Source organism: Condylura cristata, unplaced genomic scaffold, assembly GCF_000260355.1.
Source record: "Condylura cristata isolate star-nosed mole 26May11 unplaced genomic scaffold, ConCri1.0 scaffold00002, whole genome shotgun sequence".
Classification (NCBI taxonomy): domain Eukaryota; kingdom Metazoa; phylum Chordata; class Mammalia; order Eulipotyphla; family Talpidae; genus Condylura; species Condylura cristata.
In genome coordinates this window covers 4,711,498-4,729,749 of record NW_004567103.1, presented here as the reverse complement: position 1 = coordinate 4,729,749, position 18,252 = coordinate 4,711,498, and the positions used below count along the sequence as shown (strand labels likewise).

General features: G+C 49.0%; 1 protein-coding gene across 2 annotated transcripts in view; it reads right to left on the bottom strand.

Annotated features, from left to right (window-relative positions):
* The window catches only part of PID1 (phosphotyrosine interaction domain containing 1), a 197,564-nt gene extending 180,496 nt beyond the window's left edge, over positions 1-17,068 (bottom strand). Inside the window, exon 1 of one of the 2 annotated variants that reach the window (XM_012728534.1) lies at positions 17,050-17,068. The gene's annotated coding sequence lies outside the window, so the exon portion shown is untranslated. Of the gene's footprint in view, positions 1-16,662; positions 16,730-17,049 lie in introns of those variants that run through there. The other variant, XM_012728530.1, reaches the window with a different exon arrangement.
* Between the last annotated feature and the right edge of the window lie 1,184 nt (positions 17,069-18,252).

Sequence of the window (18,252 nt, the reverse complement as noted above, 5' to 3'; positions counted from 1 at the left end):
TGCTTATTCTGCTCCCCACTCTGTCTCTGGTGAATCCTCTCACTGCCCCTGCACCTCTGGCCTGTACCCCAGTTCTATATGCATAAATAAATAAAATCTTAAAAAAACACACACACAAAATTTGCAGGTGCTGTGGCCCACATCTGCCACTGTTTTGAATTGAGCACCAGTGGTGGAGATGGTGCCTTGTGCTCGCTAACAGAACTCTTGCTCAGATTGGGGCGAAATGTGCCCACTTAAAACATCAGCTCTTGTCCCAAAAAAAGATATTCGAACTGTACTGGACAGGGTTTAATGGAATATTCATTTTCCTAATAAGACTCTGGCCCTTCCCAGAGTCTGAAGATGGAAGTTTCATCCACAGCAACAATGGCCCACTTCGTACTGAACCCATTCGAGCCTTCCTGATGAGCAAAGGGGCCACTTCTTAAGCTGCACCTTAGACATTAGGCTCCCCCCCAAAAAAATAAAACAACAATAAACACTTGATTTTATGGTTGTTTTATAAACAACTGTCCGTACACAGTTGACAGGAAAGCCCAGGAGAAAGCACCAGCAGCCTCCACCGCATCCAGTCCCGGCAGCCTCTGTCAGCAGCACGAACCACACCTCCCGCCCCGGCTCTCTCCAGCATCCCAATCCTCGTTAAGTCTAAAATGTTATAGGCCCAATCACAGTACCGTGGTATTCAGTAAATGAAAATATCAAAAGCCCAAAGCCTAGTGAATCAAAGGAATTTAAATATTCCTTTTAAGAAAGCACATCAAATATGAAAAGCAGCCGTAGCTCCGTATGTCACCTTCACGCAAAGCAAAAACACACCGCACAGAGAGCTTACAGGTGTCCCGGAATGACCACCCAGTAGCCTGGGTGCGAAGGTCAAGAGACAGTCCCCACTCGAGGAACCTGGCCTGAGCCGCTGCCCCACCAGCCTACTGCTGGGGTTACCACAGACATGAGCTCCAAGAAAGCCACGGTTCTGCCTTGGGCTTTGGCCCACCTTAATCTCGAAACCTTACATTTCTCAGGCAGGCTTCTGCTCCTATTTATACAGAGATATTAAAAAAAAAAAAAAAACATACTAACACTTAGGAAAGTGTTATGCTACATAAAAATTCCCCAGACTCCGAGATGCCCAAATAATTACAAGGGATGAAAAATATTTTTTTCTGTCAACTACTTTTTAGTAACCAGCTGCCACTAACAGTTCCAAATCAAGGTTAAATTTCCTCTTTGGATGGCCAGTGATGAAGTAAAAACCAAGCAAGTGGGGCCAGGTCCTCACCCCATGGAAGTAGGTGCTGCTACACTCCAGGATCGAGTCTTTCCAGCATTTTATAAGAAATCAACAATATGTCCATTCCTTACCGTCCCTGAACCCAAATGCATCCAGGTGTTCTCTTCGTTCACAACCCAAGAATGAATTTGGATGATCACCTACTGCAAGGATAATGCCTCTTCACCATAAGCCAAACAAGAAGAGTCAGAAAAAAGGGGGAAATAACGACCTCTGCAAAAGCGATGATTGTGAATCAACAGCCAGATTTGGTTTTTCCCAATTCAGCTGTGACTTCCAGCCCAGCAAGCACCTAGAGCCCTAGAAATGGAAGATGGCAAAAGAAGGGGCGAGATGCCTCTTGGGACAGCGAGGCAAAATGCCCAATTCTGCAGCTAGAATTCAAAGAAATTTAAGAATTTTCCACTAAGAGCTGGGAGAAATGGAGAAGAGAAGCCAGACAGGAAGAGGGTCAAAAAGAGAGAGGAGACAGATGTGACCCCGAATCACACAGCAAGTCTCCCTTGTGTGTGGAGAGCCCTGCAAATTCAGTTTTATTTCTACAAGCTTCCCTCCAAGTTTCATTGAATGCCTCCCTGCTCCCAGGGCCCTGCCAGCAACATGCCCTCCCGCGCGGAGCACACACAGTCTGGCGGGTCAGCCTCTGCTCAAGCAGGGCATTAAATTACGTTATGAGGAGCAACGCCAGCTCCCAGGGCCAAGGAGTGAAGAGCCGAGCGTGGAGCGGTGCAGTTTACCATGAGCACAGCGGAGGGAAGGTAGTGTCCAGGAGCAGGGCTTTTAGATTCTATTCTTCTAGACCCTCTCACTTCCGGAAAACCAGAGCTGTATGGTCGGTCTGCCAACAACCTAAAACAGAGATGGGCTGTGCTCTATACATGAATATTTAAGTATCATTTCAGTTGCCCCCTGGAAATCCCCACAGGCAGAATACTAATTTGAATTTCCTTTGGTTGTACAACACGTTCCCAAATTTGCACTTTTGCAAAGCCATTCACTTGCTGCAAGCATCGAGCTCCTAGAGAAAAGACGAGTGGGTGGGGATGGGGAAGGGGGCGGGGGGTGGGACCCAGCTAACCGCTGCCAGATGAGCTTTCCTGGACCCAGAGAGCTTTGTTTTGAAGATTTCTGCCTTGTATTAAATCAAAGTGGCAGGCAGGTCTTGAAGGCTAGGGAACTGCTCCGAAGGTCAGGACTGCCAAAGTTGGAGGTATTTAACTTTCTGGGCTAAAGAATCCACATTGTCCTAGAGTGAACTTAAGGCGCCATTCACATTTTTAACGACCACTTACACATGTTTCTCAAGAACGGAGGCTCAAAGAGCAGGTCTTTTCGGCTGTTTTAGCCAAAACAGCTGCTAATATCCCCGACAGCATTTCTGCTGCAGACGCAGACACAAGTGGGGTTCACCCCATCACGCATACCAAAACCTACTTCCATTCTTCTGGGTGCAGTAATGGCATCATTCCTTAAAATGACACTGCTTTTTTCAGTGCTGAGACTGGGAGGAAGGTGAGAGCGGCGTCCAAGTTATAAAAACCTTCAGATTTCGAGCAGATGTCAAGAGCGGGGTTACACCCTTATAAACAATGAGGACAAAAATCTTTCTCCAACAGCGAGCCAGAACAAGGAGGCTGTGGGCCAAGACTACAGATAATTAAGATTATTTTTGTTCAGTGGCACTAAAGGGAGGCATGTACGTAAGAAGTTCGGGGGATAAGGTGGGGGAGGAGTGTGTTTGCATCCTTTCTCCGCCTCCCAGGGGAAATGTGCCCACAGGAGACCGTGTGTGAGCTGTGGGCTTCCAGCAGGCACCTTGGAGACCCTGGGGCATCGCCCCCCCTCTTCTTGCTCTGCTCTGCACAGCACTTCCTGTGGAATGGAAGTCAAGGACTGAACAACAGTGGGTTCAAGGAAAATTCTAACTATCTGTCAATCTGCGTGCTGTCGTTGCAAGCAGTTGACACCAATTCTAGCTCCCTGGAACAGGGGAAGCAATTGCTGGCTCACAGCAGAGTGGGCGAGGTGGAAGCTCCGAGCAGATCCCGGGTCCAGGACTGGCGTCTCCACCGAGGGGTGGGGAGAGGCTCAGACTTCGTGACCCTGCCCAGGTGTCCGCCTCCTGGGGGAGGCTTCTGACTCATGTAGCCGTTGGCGGCACGAACCAACCCCTTAGCAGGAGGAGGGCATATTGATGGAGCTATCCCTAGAAATGAGGGCTGGCAAGTGGCACGGGGGAATAGTCTCCACAAGTGAGATCTGGGTGCTATTACCAGGAAGAAGATGGGGAGTGGAGCTGGGCAGAAAAACCACAGCTATCGTCTTCATCTTCCACATAAACAACCCTGGCATTCCTGCTGAATTGTTTATTTTCTCAAGTTCTAAGGACAGCATCGGCAAAAACTACAACGAACGTAGTTGCCCAGCAGGCTGTGTTATGAGGTCCCATATAAAGAACCACGGGGAAGCGCTCAAGGTCTTCTAGTTAGGAAAAAGCCGGGGAGCCCAGAGATGCCGATACCGGCTCTACTACCAGGTAATGAAGGTCGAAGCGAAAGTCAGGTGTCTCTCCTTGCTGCTAGGCTGCAAGGCAGCTCCAGAGACAGCTTTAGATGCGGTGAAAGTCACTCCTCTCACTCCCGGTCTTTCAAATGCATCTAAGTCCCTCCTTTCCTGGCATGACCAGCGTCAGGGTTTTGTTCCCAACTTGTGATGTTTCGATGGTAGTTCTCTTTTACCAAGAGTACTTCAACAGCATGTGAATAATTTTTTTTGGCTCTCCAAAAGCTAACCTCCAAAATACATAAGAACCTAACATAAACCCGTATGTTCTGAGCTTTTTCATTGGCCTCGAATTTTAGACTTCCCACCTTCTGGCTGCTGCGGAGTCCTACCCCTGGACAGTAGGGAAATAGAAACCATTTTGTATGAAATTCTGGCTTAAAAGGTACAAGAGGAAAAGCAGATTAGAGTGCACTGGATTGCACTGCGTTAGACTGGCCTGGCGTGGACTGGGCTGCCCTGGCCAGACTAACAAGTGAGTAGATAATAGACCTACTACCTCTCCGTGTGGGCATGTGAGTAATAGTTTTTGAACAATTAGCAATAACATTCATCAACGTTACCAAAAGGGAGCCATATGTGGGCTCAATAGGCAACTTTCAAACCTACAATTAATTAACCAGAGGCATGATGGGAACCTGGGCGCCAGGATGCACAGAGCTTGGGCTTTTAGGAACCAAGAGTGCCGGTTAAGGATGGGGGGTCTAATCCCCTGTTTTATAGTGTAAGTCACTTTCTGAATCAATTCCAAGCACTTTGATGCTAAATATAATCAGAATCCCAAACCCCTGGAGGAAACGGGCAGAGGCGAGGAGAACAGCACATCTCAGTTCAGTAAAGTGGCAGCACACCTGCCCCAAGGTGACCGGGAAAGGCCTGCAAAACGCTTTAGTGCTCTCTAGCAGAAACAGAGAATCTTAAAATGTAAACATAGAATAAAAATATAAGTGTATCCTCTAAATGACAGAGGTATCACCACCGTGACAGATGTCTTTCGGTTTGAGTTTCCTGAAATAGCATTTGAATAGGTCGATCATCTCTGAGGAAAATGTTAAAATCCATTAAATTAAAAACTACTCTCCACCCTATAAATTTCCCCCTTTTGGAAGCAATCACATTCAGTGTTTGGCAGTAAAAATCCACCAAATGAGCCAATTCCATAACAATGAGAAATTCTAGTTGCCTGGTGTGGGATAAAGAAAAACAGCACTCTGCACCGAGCAAGCGTAGAGGGAGCCGCCCCTCCTGCCTGGACGCCCTCCCGCAGGCCCCAGACTGGACAACTGCATGGACAATGCCCCTTCCAGCTCCTGAGCACCTGTCTGCCAGAAGCAAAGGGCTGCCGGCATCTTCCCACTCCAGTCACCCCAAAACGGGAGAAAAACTAACTCAAGGCAGCTGAAGAGGCTGCCAGGTTGCACCCAGAGAGCAAACAGCCGGTGCTAAATAAGCAAACCCAGTCACATTATCATTATCACCTGGGAGGTTAAGAATCAGAAGACCAAAGATGGACTCCTGATTCCAGCCCTAGGTCGACTTGGGATTTGGTTCACCCGACAGTTCGTGGCAGGAGCCGGACGCGATGAGGGTCCCGACACGAGCACCTTCAGGGTGCAGTGTGGTGGGGTGAGTGAGTGAGACATCCTCCGTGAGACCCGGGAGGAGAGGGAGGCCACACCCCATCCAAGTGGAAGAGCAGCTGTTCGTGCTCACTCTGTGAGAATCCAGGCCCACTGTGGTTTGACCCTCTAATTTTTTGGAGAATTGGAAAGTCCAGATTTCCTTACAAATGCCTCTAAGTTTTCAGTTCTGGAGACTAATCTGTAAAGTTTTTATACACACTGAAGGAGCCAAAGGAAACAATCTGTAAGCTAGAGCCAAGCCCCAGACCCACAGCTTGTCAGCTGAAGGAAGTTCAAGTCCTGTGCAGAAGTATCCTGGACCCTGGCAGGCTCCCGGAGGAAAGGCAGGAATGAGCTCCTGTCCTCACATGGGACCCCCAGGGCACGGCGGCACCAAAGCCTTCAGTCCTGCAGGAAGGCAGACTCCCGAGCTTCACCTGGTACTTCCCACCCACATAGTGGCAAACCACAGGAGCAGGGAACTAAATAAATGTGTGCTCCGTTGACAGACTCGGGGAAACACCATTATAATCCCCAGGGACTTCCCACCACCAATTCACCGTGCGCCATCACCACAGTCCCGTGTGCTCTTCCCGCCCCAGTTCCCCTCGCCACCCCTGTAGAATGTCTGGTTTATAGTTGTGGTACATATACATGATGGAATATTACTCAGCAATCAAAAAAGATAAACTCATGCCTTTTGCAGCAACATGGATGGAGGTTAGTGAAATAAGCCAGAAAGAAAAAGAAAAATACCATATGGCTTCACTCAAGGCAGGAGCATAAGGGATCAGGGGGAAGGAAAAAAAAAAAAACCACAGTGGGAAACACCACATTTCTAAAGCCCACCGGGCTCGGCATCGCTCTGCTGCTGTTCCTCATTCACCCCGAGGGTGAAGGAGCAGAAATGAGCACGAGTCCCCATAAAATGCAGCTGCCACGGGAAGCTCCCTCTCAACTAATAGTCAGGAGGTCAGTGTGATTATCTCCATCCTGTAGTGGAGAATATAACAGATCAGAGACCCTCAGTGACCTCTAGGAAATGAACCAGCCAAGATTTGTAGTCCAGGGGCCTGATTCAGACCCCCAGGTTTTTCCACTCTTCCATAGCCCATGGGGGCCTCAAGTAACCGGACAGGTAGCCTGAAGAAATGTTCTCTCTCGTCACCTCGCACTCCCTCACATGGTCCACCTCTGTGGCTTTCTATCTGCCACTTTCCCCTTAAAGTTCCCAGGGTCTTCAGCTGCAAAGACTGTCCTCCCCAACGGAGCTGACCACTCAGCCTCCGTGCCGAGCAGAGACCTGACCTCGCCACTCTGAGAGTCGCGTGTCCCCAGCCAACAGCGGTTCCCACCACAAAACACTCAGCCAACGACTCGGGGCTCACTGAGGCACGTGGTGGTGCTGGGTTTTCTGCTCTCTGCCCTGCTGCTTCCTTTCTGGGTGCATGTTCTTCACCCCCTTGGCGGCGACTTCCCAGACCTTTCTGCCCATCTGCTGTTTTTCTCCACAATCTGTTTCATTTTCTTCCTTCGTCCCCAATGTGAATAAACTGATTCTCGAACAACGCAGGTTTGAGCTGTGTGAGTTCACATAGACTCAGATTTTCTCGCGAACAGATGACTTCAACACAGGGTATTGATAAATATAACCCCACACTGGAAATTCCTTTTCCTTAAGGTTTTCTAAACATTTTCTTTTCCTGAGCTTCCTTTATTGTAAGAATACAATATGTAATGCATGTAGCAGATAAGGTAACTAAATGTTACCAGATTGGCATGTTATTGATAATCAACAATCAACAGCAGGCTATTCAGTTTTAGGAGAATCAAAAGTTATTCTCAGATTTGAGGAGTTAAAGTTATAGGAAGCTTTTCAGTGGGGGGTTTCAGGGCTCAGTGCCCTCACCCCCTCAAGGATGTTTCTCCGGTAGGAGCAGATGTCTAGCATTTTACTTGCCCTTCCTGGAGGTGACCACATGCCCTGGTTTACTAGGAGACTACGGGCATGTGCCTGCTGTCCCTGGTAATCATTTCTGCCCCCACCACTTCAACAGGACCTCGACCTCCACTCAGCCAATAGCCACACGATGTCCTTATAAATGTACTAAACAAAGTCTTCATGCCTTACCCTTTACTGGACAAGTCGAAAGCCTCCAGTTTTCCTCCTTGAGGAGAAAACATTTTCAAACAAGTTTCAAGTTATTTTTTTTAAAAGATTTATTTATTTATTCATACAGAACTGGGGTACAGGCTAGAGATGCGGAGGGTGAGAGGATTCACCAGGGACAGAGTGGGGCACAGAACAGGCAGATCGACGAAGTACACTGCTGAGGGGAGCAGCGGGCGGGTCAGGAGAGGTCTGCCGCGCCCTGTGGGTCACCTCCGGGGCAGGCAGGAATCGAACTCATGCGGAAGTGGCTTTAGCTTCTTAGTGCTGTACTTTAACCCGCTGCGCCACCAGGGAGGGCCTCAAGTTATTTTTATGAATGTTTTTCAACAGATTTTACCACAGTTCAATGGCCACTGTTGAAATTTCTGCATGCTGTCTAAATTCTTAGGAAAATGAATTATTTCCTAAAAAGCCCACATCCCAGAGCTGCAGACCTGTTATCTCCACCCATCTGCAGTGCTATAAGATACATCACTCTGTGACTTCTGTCCTGGAACAAGAATGTGGCCTGGACAGGCCCAGGACCGCCATCTTGGAAACTCCCCTCTTCAACAGCAAAAGCTCCCGACGTTCCTGGTTACTAGTCCAGAGCCAGTGTTGGGCTCTAGAGAAGAAAATGGGTCGGAGGACCAAGCTGGGGAAGTCAGCTGGAAACCAACCTGTTAGGAAAAGTTGAGAACCAGTGGGAGTAAGAGCAAAAAGGAGCATCCTGCAAGAGGAAGGTCCACAGACAGCAACTAGAAATTTCCACTCTGAATGTCTTCTCTAGGTCAGCTACTCATTCACTGAGATCCTCAGGCAAACTGAGAAGGATGAAAAATATCACTGCAAGAACTAAAATGAAGAACTGTCACTCATATAGAGTCCACAGAGAACACAAACAGTTGTGTGAGAGAATTTAAAAAAAAAATACACTTTGGGGCTACAGACCAGTCAGTGGCTAGAGAAAACAAAAGGGAAAGGAGTAAACTGAGGCGAGGGGACAACTCTCCAGTCAAGGTTAGCAGGGGACTGTCGGTGCTGAGTTTGATGAAGAATTCGTAAATGGTGATTCTCAGCAATGCACACGGAAGCATATCCAATGTTGTGATGCAATGTGACTTCCACTTTAAAATATTTTAGAAGGAGAGACTGGAATTCTGAAAAAAGATAAAGTCCATTATCTATATTCTGGGTAAGGATATGAACACTCACTTAAAAATGGAAAACTACTGGGCCCTCCCTGGTAGCGCAGCAGGTTTCAGCACAGCACTGAGAAGCTCAAGCCACTTTAGCATGAGTTCGATCCCCGCCTGCCCCGGAGGTGACCACATGGCATGGCAGACCTCTCCTGGCCCACCCGCTGCTCCCCTCAGCAGTGTACTTCGTAGATCTGCCTTTTCTGCTCCCCACTCTGTGTCTGGTGAGTCCCTCTCACCACCCCTGCCCCTCTGGCCTGTACCCCAGTTCTGTATGCAGAAATAAATCTCTTAAAAATTGGAAAACTACTAAGGATTTTCAGAAATGAGGGCACTAGCCAAGTACTGTCCAGTTTCTCCAGCACCCAGCCCTGAGCCTGCCCACAACGCAAACATCACACACTCAGTGACAGCTCTGCAGAGGGCAGCTGACATGTCACCAGCGGCACAGCCTGGTTAGTCCGGACACAGTAGAAGCCCATAACAGCATCACCATAATCAAGTATTGTATGTATCCTTCACTCCCCAGTGTCCTCCCACCCTTCGCACACCTTTTCCTCCCATGCAAATCAGCAACTACTAATCTGCTTTCAGGGACTTTGCATCCCTGTGATTCCTCCACATCCAAATTCGTGTGGTCAGAGATTTTTTTAATCTTACCTGTTCTATCATTGCGAAGTCTATTGCTGTGTGGTTCTAATCTGCATTTTCCCAATGAGTAACGAGGCTGTACACCCTCTCCTGTGCCCGTCTCTTGTCCAGGTAACTACTTTACTCGAATCATTTGCCCACTTTTTAAAGTCAGGTTGTTTACCTTATTGTGGGCTTCTCAGAGCCCTTTATATGCCCTGGATGTAAGACCTTCCCCACAGATGTGTGAATGCAAGCATGTTTCTCCCAGGCTGTCTTGTTTTTTCACTCTTTTATAAATAGCTTTTCAGGAACATACGTTTTTTGTTTAAATGGAGTCCAATTTTTCTTTTATCAAACATGTTTTTGTTATTACTCTAAGAAATCTTTGCCAGCCCAAAGAAAATTTGGGATCTGAAAGATTTGTTCATCATCTTGGTAGTGACAATGTTTGCACAGACATATACAAAGTCAGAAAGATTTTCTGCCATTTTTATCCAGAAGTTTCATGGTTTTAGGTTTTGCACATAGGTTGATGATACATTTTGATTAATTTTTGTGGACACATGCAAGTATGAAATTTGTTGTTAATGTCTCTTTTGTGTGTGGATATCCAATTGTTCCAGAATCATTTGGCTGAAAATATTATCCTTTTTTCCAGGAAATGATAATGTTTGAATGCTTGTCAAAATCATATGAACTTCTGATTTAAAAAAAAGAAAAAACAAAAGTCTCAACAATGGCTCTCAGTGACAGTTATTTAAATTTAAAATATATTTGCTGTTGGATTCAGCAATTCCAATTTGGAGAGTTCAGCCTAAAGAAAACAAGCACACATAAGTAATATGCTTAAGGCAGTATTATTTATGGGGGAAAGCTTCACAAATCACGTCTGTTCCACCACAGAATCTACAGAAGATACTAAAAGCAACGAGCTGGCGTTACCCCACCAGGGGAGACACCTATGAAACACTGTGCAATGAAGAATAGCTGCAGAGTAATCTACAGACCTTATGATCAAAGGACTGAAATTGGTTAGAACTTAAATGTGTGTGTGTGTGCGCGCGCCCTCGGAAAATTGTATAAAAATAACTACCAGACAGATGATATGTGTTTCCTCGTGGTAGAACTGAGAATGAGGGAAGGGATCCGAGTATTCATTCTATTTTATGCTTCTTTTTTTTTTAAAGATTTATTTATTTGTGCATACAGAACTGGGGTACAGTCCAGAGGCTCAGGGGAGGTGAGAGGATTCACCAGAGACAGAGTGGGGAGCAGAACAGGCAGATGGACGAAGTACACTGCTGAGGGGAGCAGCGGGCAGGTCAGGAGAGGTCTGCTGCACCATGTGATCACCTCCGGGGCAGGCGGGAATAGAACTCATGCAGAAGTGGCTTAAGCTTCTCAGTGCAGTGCTTTAACCTGCTGCGCCACCAGGGAGGGCCCACTATTTTACACTTCTAATCTGTCAGATTTGCTATCTTGCCACCCTAGACAGATATTGTTTCATTAGTTTTAAATCAAGTCAAGTAGGAAAGAACAGCCCTACGTCTGGCAGAAGTCCGTTTCTGCTTCACATCCATATCCCTTTTAGAAAATATTCTGCTTGCCTATATCTGGTGGTGAGTTCAAGTCTTTCCAGTCAGAGAAATGCATTGATGCCTGAAAGATGCAGAAGAAAATCTACACCCTGGATGTGTCTGCCAGCAATTCGTGTTTTGAAGTCCTAGACTTAGTACCCCGGAATGTTTGGAAATAGTGTCCCTGCAGATGTAATTAGTGAAGACGAAAATCACTGGGCCAGGGTGGAGCCCCTTCTAGTGTGACACGGAGCGTGGACACAGAGCCGGCCCTGGCAGCCACAGCCACAGTCCCACAAGACAGGCGCCGACGATGTCCAGCAAGCCACCTGGAGCCGGGGGAAGACCTGCAAGGGAGTGTCCCACACTGCCCTCAGGAGAAACCAAGCCTGTCTAGACCCGGGGTCCAGCTCAGACTGTGAGACAACACACTCCTGTTGCATAAGTTGCCAGCTTGTGCTACTCTTCCACCTCAGTGGAAATAAACACACAAAGCTACCAGTCTGCGTGCAAAGCTAAATAGCCATCAGTGTCACGGCCCACAGCCCCCAACCGGACTCCTGAGGAACATCCTGCAAGATGAGAAAGTAGACAGTAGTTTCCACCAGTCCACCTGGCAGGGGCACAGAGCCCCGGCCCCGTCTGAGGGAAAGCCGCCTCCTGACATAAAAACGTCAAGCGTGTGGCAGGCAGGAGGGCTGTGTTTACCCAGACCAAGTGACAGAGCCCTGAGGACAGCCTGGCCGTGAAAGGGTCAGCAGGGAAGGTTGGGGTGGCGTGAGCGTTCCCTGGTCCTCCTCCTGGGGCTCTCCTCTCCCCCCCAAAGAAGAGAGAACGCGGGCTCTCCTGGACACGGGGTGCAAGGTGCAGGGGCAGCTCTGTGCCGCCCGGCCACTGGGTGGAAAAGCGAGAGTGGCCACCAGGGGCAGAAGTGTCATGGCCCTCCTGACACTTATTTTTGTCTTGAAAGTGACTTCAGGAAAGGAATAGGTTCATCATTGAAATAATTTACAGTTACCAAGTGAAACATGAAAACAAAACAAAATACCCAGCCAGGTACAAATAACCCACCAGACACTCCGGGCGCCCTGCAGGCCCATGTGGCGTGGGCTCTGAAGCGACCTGCACACGGGCCTTCCAGGGAGGGGAAGACCCCCACGCCTACCCGGACGCCCCGACACCCAGGAGTGTGAAGGTAAACCCCAGCCCAATGCTCATCTCTGCCTGCCCGGAAAGCACCACTGAGACTCGTTGCCAAGAAACTATCTCTCACAGCCCAGCCAGTGATCTCAGGCCCCCAAATTAACTCTTACGTGAAGCGCTTTTCCTTAACCTTCTAGAACGTTCCTGCCCCAGCACCACACATGTCCCCTCACTGGCCACCCCTTCCTACGATGCTGACATGCTGACGGAAGTAGATGAGAGAGAAACAAGCAACAGGTCAGCTGTCTTCTTAGAGCTGTTTTCCTCTTTTTCAAATCCACTGTGAGCAAAGTCATACTCAGGTGTGAAAAGAACAGGCAGGAGCCCAGCTCACAGGTCCACAGGTCCGGCCTCCGGTTCTGGAGGCTTCAAGTTCAAAGTCCCTCCCAAGAGTCTGAACTGGTCCCCCGGCCTGGTCCCTCCAAGACTCCAGGGAAGATTCCTTCCTTTCACTCTTCCAGCCCTGGGTGGGATCCACAGGCTGGTGGGCCACATCCCCAATTCTGCCTTCATCATACTCCATCACCGAATTCGGGGCTGGCCCTACTCTGGCAGGCCCTCACCTGAGGGGATGCACTGACCCATCTACAGATAGGTGTCAGGGTTGGGAATTCAAACATATCTTCTGGGGGAACACAGCTCAAGCCACACGGAGTGAGACATGGGGACCAGGATTTGACTCTGAATCTTGGTCCATTAGGAGTCAAGTCCGTTAGGAACAGCAGAGCTTCCTGTTCCTTGTAGCCAAAGCCCCAGCAAATAGGTGCGCTTCAAGAAACAGAAGGCAGCGGTATTTTATTATCTCAGTACTAGAACCTCCCTATCAGTCCCAACAAAGGAGAGAGCAGGAGGAGGCCAGGGCCTCAGGGCATGGGACTTTGGAAGCTTTGAAATATGTCAAGACAAGCAAGCTGGGACCTCTTCCCCGTCACTCCTTTCCAAGCTCTGGACAGAGGCAACTGGAGCTGGTGAACACTCTGGGCTAGGGGCTAAACTGGGATCCAAGTTCTCTTTTTAAGTTAACATCAAATGCTAACTGGCTCCACTAGACTTTAAAGAGGTCTTAAAACAAACATCCCATCTATTCTTCTTGCTCCACTTATACCAAGCTTCCAGTTAGATCTGTGCCCAAGGGGCTGAGCTGAGCTTGCTGCAGGGATTGTCTGGTTTAGCTTTAGTTGCCGACCAGTGATGAACCCCAAAGCTGCTGTGCTCCAGGAGTCCAGCTGCCCTGTGGAAGGGAGTTTATGCTCTGGTAGCCTCAGGGCTGTCTGGTGTCTTCTGGTATCTAATTTGCAGCGTGAATTTACAGGGCAGAATGGAGGGGAGGAGAGAGCTGATCTGTAACATCAAACAAAATGCGTAAGTTGCCTAATGCTGGAGGATGACCCAGTACAGTCAACATTCAACAGCCCCATTAGGCAATGGGTAACCAAGGGACAGAGAGGACTGTCCCCTGGGCGAGCATTTTGCAAGTCATTGGACAGAGGTTCTGCTGACAAACTTGGAGAAATACCCAAGAATGAAAGAAAGGGATTCCTCCTGACTGAGACCTCAGATCAATGACACACCAAGGCTTCCTTCTGAACATGATGGCTCATGACTCTGTGTTCCCAGGGGGTGAAAACAGCGCCGACTCCAGAAGGCAGTGAGACCGGTGTCTGTAAGTGCAGTGCTTGTTCCTTTCTAAACAACAGTTCCCCAACTCCCTCTTCCCCCACTTTTGGGCTAGCGGTGGAATAACTGCAGATGTGACCAGGCTTGATTACCAGCTTTCAAGGTCTCTGTTTGGATAAAAGCCATGTGCTCCAGTTGAAGAGACTCTTAAATGGCACTTAGGAATTTCAGCTTAAGTGCAACCCAGACGCTTACTTTCCCCAGGGATTTGAAGACAAGGCAGTGTGGGGGGCCACGCAAGAGACTCGAAAGCTGCCTCCCCAACCAGACTGGTTCCCAGCTCTGCCTTGTTCTTCTGCTCTACAAAGAGATGAAGAAGTAAATGCCAGAGCCCAACCAGGATTCTGGTTCGGTCTGTTTCTAGTTGTGCCACTTTGGCCAAATCATTTCAACGGTTGAACCTTCAGTTATCTAGAAAATGGGGTATTGGCGGTAACTGGGGTAAGTATGCGAGTTTATTCAAGAAACAGCACAGCATGGTGCTGCACCGCGCATGCGCGCAAAGTGGGCCTGGTCCTTCTCTGCCTCGTCCTGATTGGCCGATTGGGGCCGCCTAGAAATGCGGCCCGAAGGCCAAATCATTCCAGTAGGCTCCAACTGACAGCTTAAGGTGTTCTTCCGTGTCACTTCTCAGGGAAAAGTAGAAGTGGCAGAATAATAGAGAAATAAATTTAGAACGATTCACTGCTCAATGCCAGGGAGAAAGAAATCTACCAGATCTGACAAAGCAGAGAAAGGGTGGGTAATCCTGGGGAAGAAGTAAATTCTCTTACTACTAAAACTTCTAAATACTATCCCATAAATACTATCCTAAATACTGTCAGTGGAAAAAAAAAAAGTGACCTTTTATCAGTCAAAAGTTTAACAAGAAAAGTCTCTCAGGATCTTGTTTCCTCCTTCCTGGTTTCAGCTTCTCTTGGACGCTGCAAAGACAAGAGTAAAACAAGAGGAAGAGAAGATGTTTCCCACTGAGAAGCCAAAATCCAGCTGTATAGATAAAATCTCTATATTCTTGATGCGTCACAGAGAAATTTTACTCGTTGTCGGGAGGACAAGCAGAATCTCAACCAGGAACCTGGACAGACCACCTCTAGAAACAAGTGACACACTGACTCCGCCATCAGAATTTGCTGGACCTTGCTTCCGACCCCTCTCCACTATCACTCTTCATTCTGTCCTGTAACTACACACTGCAGGCCAAGATGTGCTGGCTCCTAGTTCCCACCTCTGTTCCCAGCCGCCTCTTCGCCGGCTTCAGAAAAACCGAGACCCTCGAGACCCTCGCACTGAGGAAAGGCCTGCTTCTGAAGGTCAAGCACGTCCACACTCTAACTTGGACGGGCCAGGCCGGAGAAGGGATCTGTCCAGCCCAGTAATTAAGACAATTAGGAAGCCTGTGCAAATTTTAAACATGGAGGCCAAAAGAAAGCTAAAAAACGATGCTTAGTCTTTTGCTACTGAAAGGTTCCCTTTCCTTCTCTGAGGGTGTCTGTCAGCTTGAGATCTGTTTCTTAACAATGTATAGCTCCCCAGTGTTCCTCCAACATAAAAGAGCCCTGTGCAGAGGAGAAGATGAAGAGGGAAGAATTCATCCTTATGCTTCTTTTAAAAGTTGCAGTGGTAATTTCAATCTGCCCATCCCTTCTGATGCCATTAGACTTCAATGGCAGAAGCTCCGGACCAGGGCTCGAGTGGGACACAGCAGAAGTTTTAACATTCAAGGGAGCAGATGAACTTGCTGCGGTCTGTGTGGCTGAATGAGAAATCACCCAGCTCAGCCCTGCGCGGGCGACAGGTCGCCTCGCCCACACTGCATTTGGGTCAGCCAGCCGACTGCAGTCAGAAAGGACCAGCGGCGTTTCGGGTGGCAAAGGCATATGGGTGGCGACAGTGATCTTCAAAGGTGCCGTTTTCTGAGCTAGGAAGCGAGAGGCTGAGCTCGGATTAGTTAGATGGTGACAGGGAAGCCCAACAACGTCCCTCCAGGACCACTGGCCCTCCCAAGGGTCCCCTCACATAAGAACTCATTACATCAATAAAGTCGATGTCATTCTTTTCTTCTCCAGCCTCTTCTGTTTCTAAGTATTTGTACAATAAATTGGCTCCAAGTCCTGTGAGGGAGCTCTGGGATCGCTTCCTGGAAGCATTCTCTCCACTCCAGCTCATCTAAATTGGATATTTGCATTAAAAATTAATGAGGAAAAAATTAATGGGGTTGTCTGAGAAGGTTAAAGCGATTTGTGTGAAGAGGATGGGGCTCTGACTTTGTTAAAGAGGGGGGCTTCTCAGTGAGGCCCCCAGGGCAAGGATTCCCAGCAGGACTCGCAGACTCCCACGGGTGCAGAATCCCAACCCGGGAAAGCACCCCAATAGCTGAGGAATGAGGAACTAACCTTCCTATGGGGTGGTGCCTCCAGGGCAAAAGCCGGGAGCAGGAGGTAAATCTCAGAGAACAGAGACCAAGACCAGATAACCACAGGAATGTAAATACACAACTCACTTCACCACCTCACTCTCAACAGCTCTCTCACTCAGAACAAAAAGTCAAAACATACAAATTGTGGGTTTTCCAGAAGAGCCCAGCTGCTATTTGGAAAGAAGCTATGAATAAAAAAATAGCTCATTTGATAACGGCAAGCTTGACAAGTACTTTGCAAAGAGAACGGGGCTGTTGCTAGTTGAAACATGAGGGGCCCGAACCCCCTTGTCTGCATCTCAGTCAGTGAAAAGTCATGTTTACCTGAGCTTCTGAAGTCCAAAATCCTGGGCCCCATAGTCAGGACACCTTGAAATGCAGTGAGTGCATTGCTAAGGCCGCGGGTAATGAGCCAGACGCCAGCCAAATGCACTTGTGGACATTCACGCAAGAGCCTGGCGGACATTTCCAGCAGGGAACCGTCACCAGGCAGAAAGCAAGCCAGAGCTCCCTCCTCCCACAGGCCACCGATGAAACAGGCCAGCAGAAACAACTTCAAGAGACAAAACACCCACAAACTCTTCAGGGGCAGGGCTCAGCACACCATAAAAGCCAACAGCAGCAACACAGGGCTTCGCTGGCTACACACCTCCGAGGCTTCCCTCCCAGGACGGCGGCCGCCTTGGTCACTCCGCTGGACAGGACTCCTACCTTGATCTGAAGGAGGAATCCAAAGGCACAACTGGGAACTGGTACGCCCCTCCCCAACACACCGACAGGCCTTGGGTGCCACGATGACAGTCTCTTAATAAGGAGGGAGGTGAGCAGCAGGTCACCCACGCCCTGTCTCCAAGGCTAACAAGGGTCCACCTTCGTGCTCTGTTGAAGCCCCTGGGGACTGGCCTGGAGTCCTGGCTCTCCTGTTTACTCACTCCAGACAAGCTAGGGCTCCCAGAGGAAGCCTTGGAAGGAGGCTGTGGGCCACCAGCGGCTGTGGGAGCCTCAGTGTGGCGACTCAGAGGCAAAGGTCAGCCTCTCCTAGCTGGAAGGGCTCTGTGCGTTGGGCACTTGGGTTTTCGCTGAGAAACCTCCCCAGCCAGCCCCCGCTCCAGGTCTCGGAGGCCCAGGTCCTCAGACGCGCCAGCCTCCATCCACGGGGCTCAATGTCACCACTTAACCACTTCTTCAAAGTTTACTACGGGACTGGGGGGCTGAGCCTGCCAGAAGCTGCACCAGAGCACACCCTGGACTCTGCCATCAGAGCAGCAGCCTCTCCAGGAGACTATTTCTCAGCAAGGAGCAGTCACCATGCTCTGCCCTTAGGGTTACCCCAAGGTCCCCAGTGTCAGCTATCTGAAAACGCCCCTTTTCCTCACTTTGACCCCTTTCCCGAACCCCCCAGTTTCAGACTCCAAATTAAAGGCAGTGTGGCATTGCTGTAACAGCAGTGGAAAACTTTCCATAGGATGACCCAAGACAAGTCCTCCTGGTTCAACCTAACTTTTGCTTTTCAAATATCTGGGGTGCCTGGGTTCCAGGGGGATGAGGAAAGCGTGCCAGCAAATAGGAAACAACCAAATAAAACCCGGAGCGGACCATGACCAAGCCACTCCACCCTTGCTAATTCCAAATTAGACTGGCAAAGCAATGCTTTACCAAATCATGTGTTCTGTCTTCTCCTGGAGACAAAAAGAAATCCGGATGCCAAACCCTTAACCCGAGACCAGCAAAATCCTGTCAGTAGTCTGCAGCCTAAAACTGCTGGTCAGAAAGTCCAAAATCACCTATCCCCGCCGCACGCAAATACCCCAAGAAAAAGTTGCAACGCCCTGAGCGACACGTCGGTCCCCTCCACAGCCCCCGTCCCCGCGGGTGCCGCGCGGGCCAAGCCCAGGGCGCCGCGTCCCCACGCGC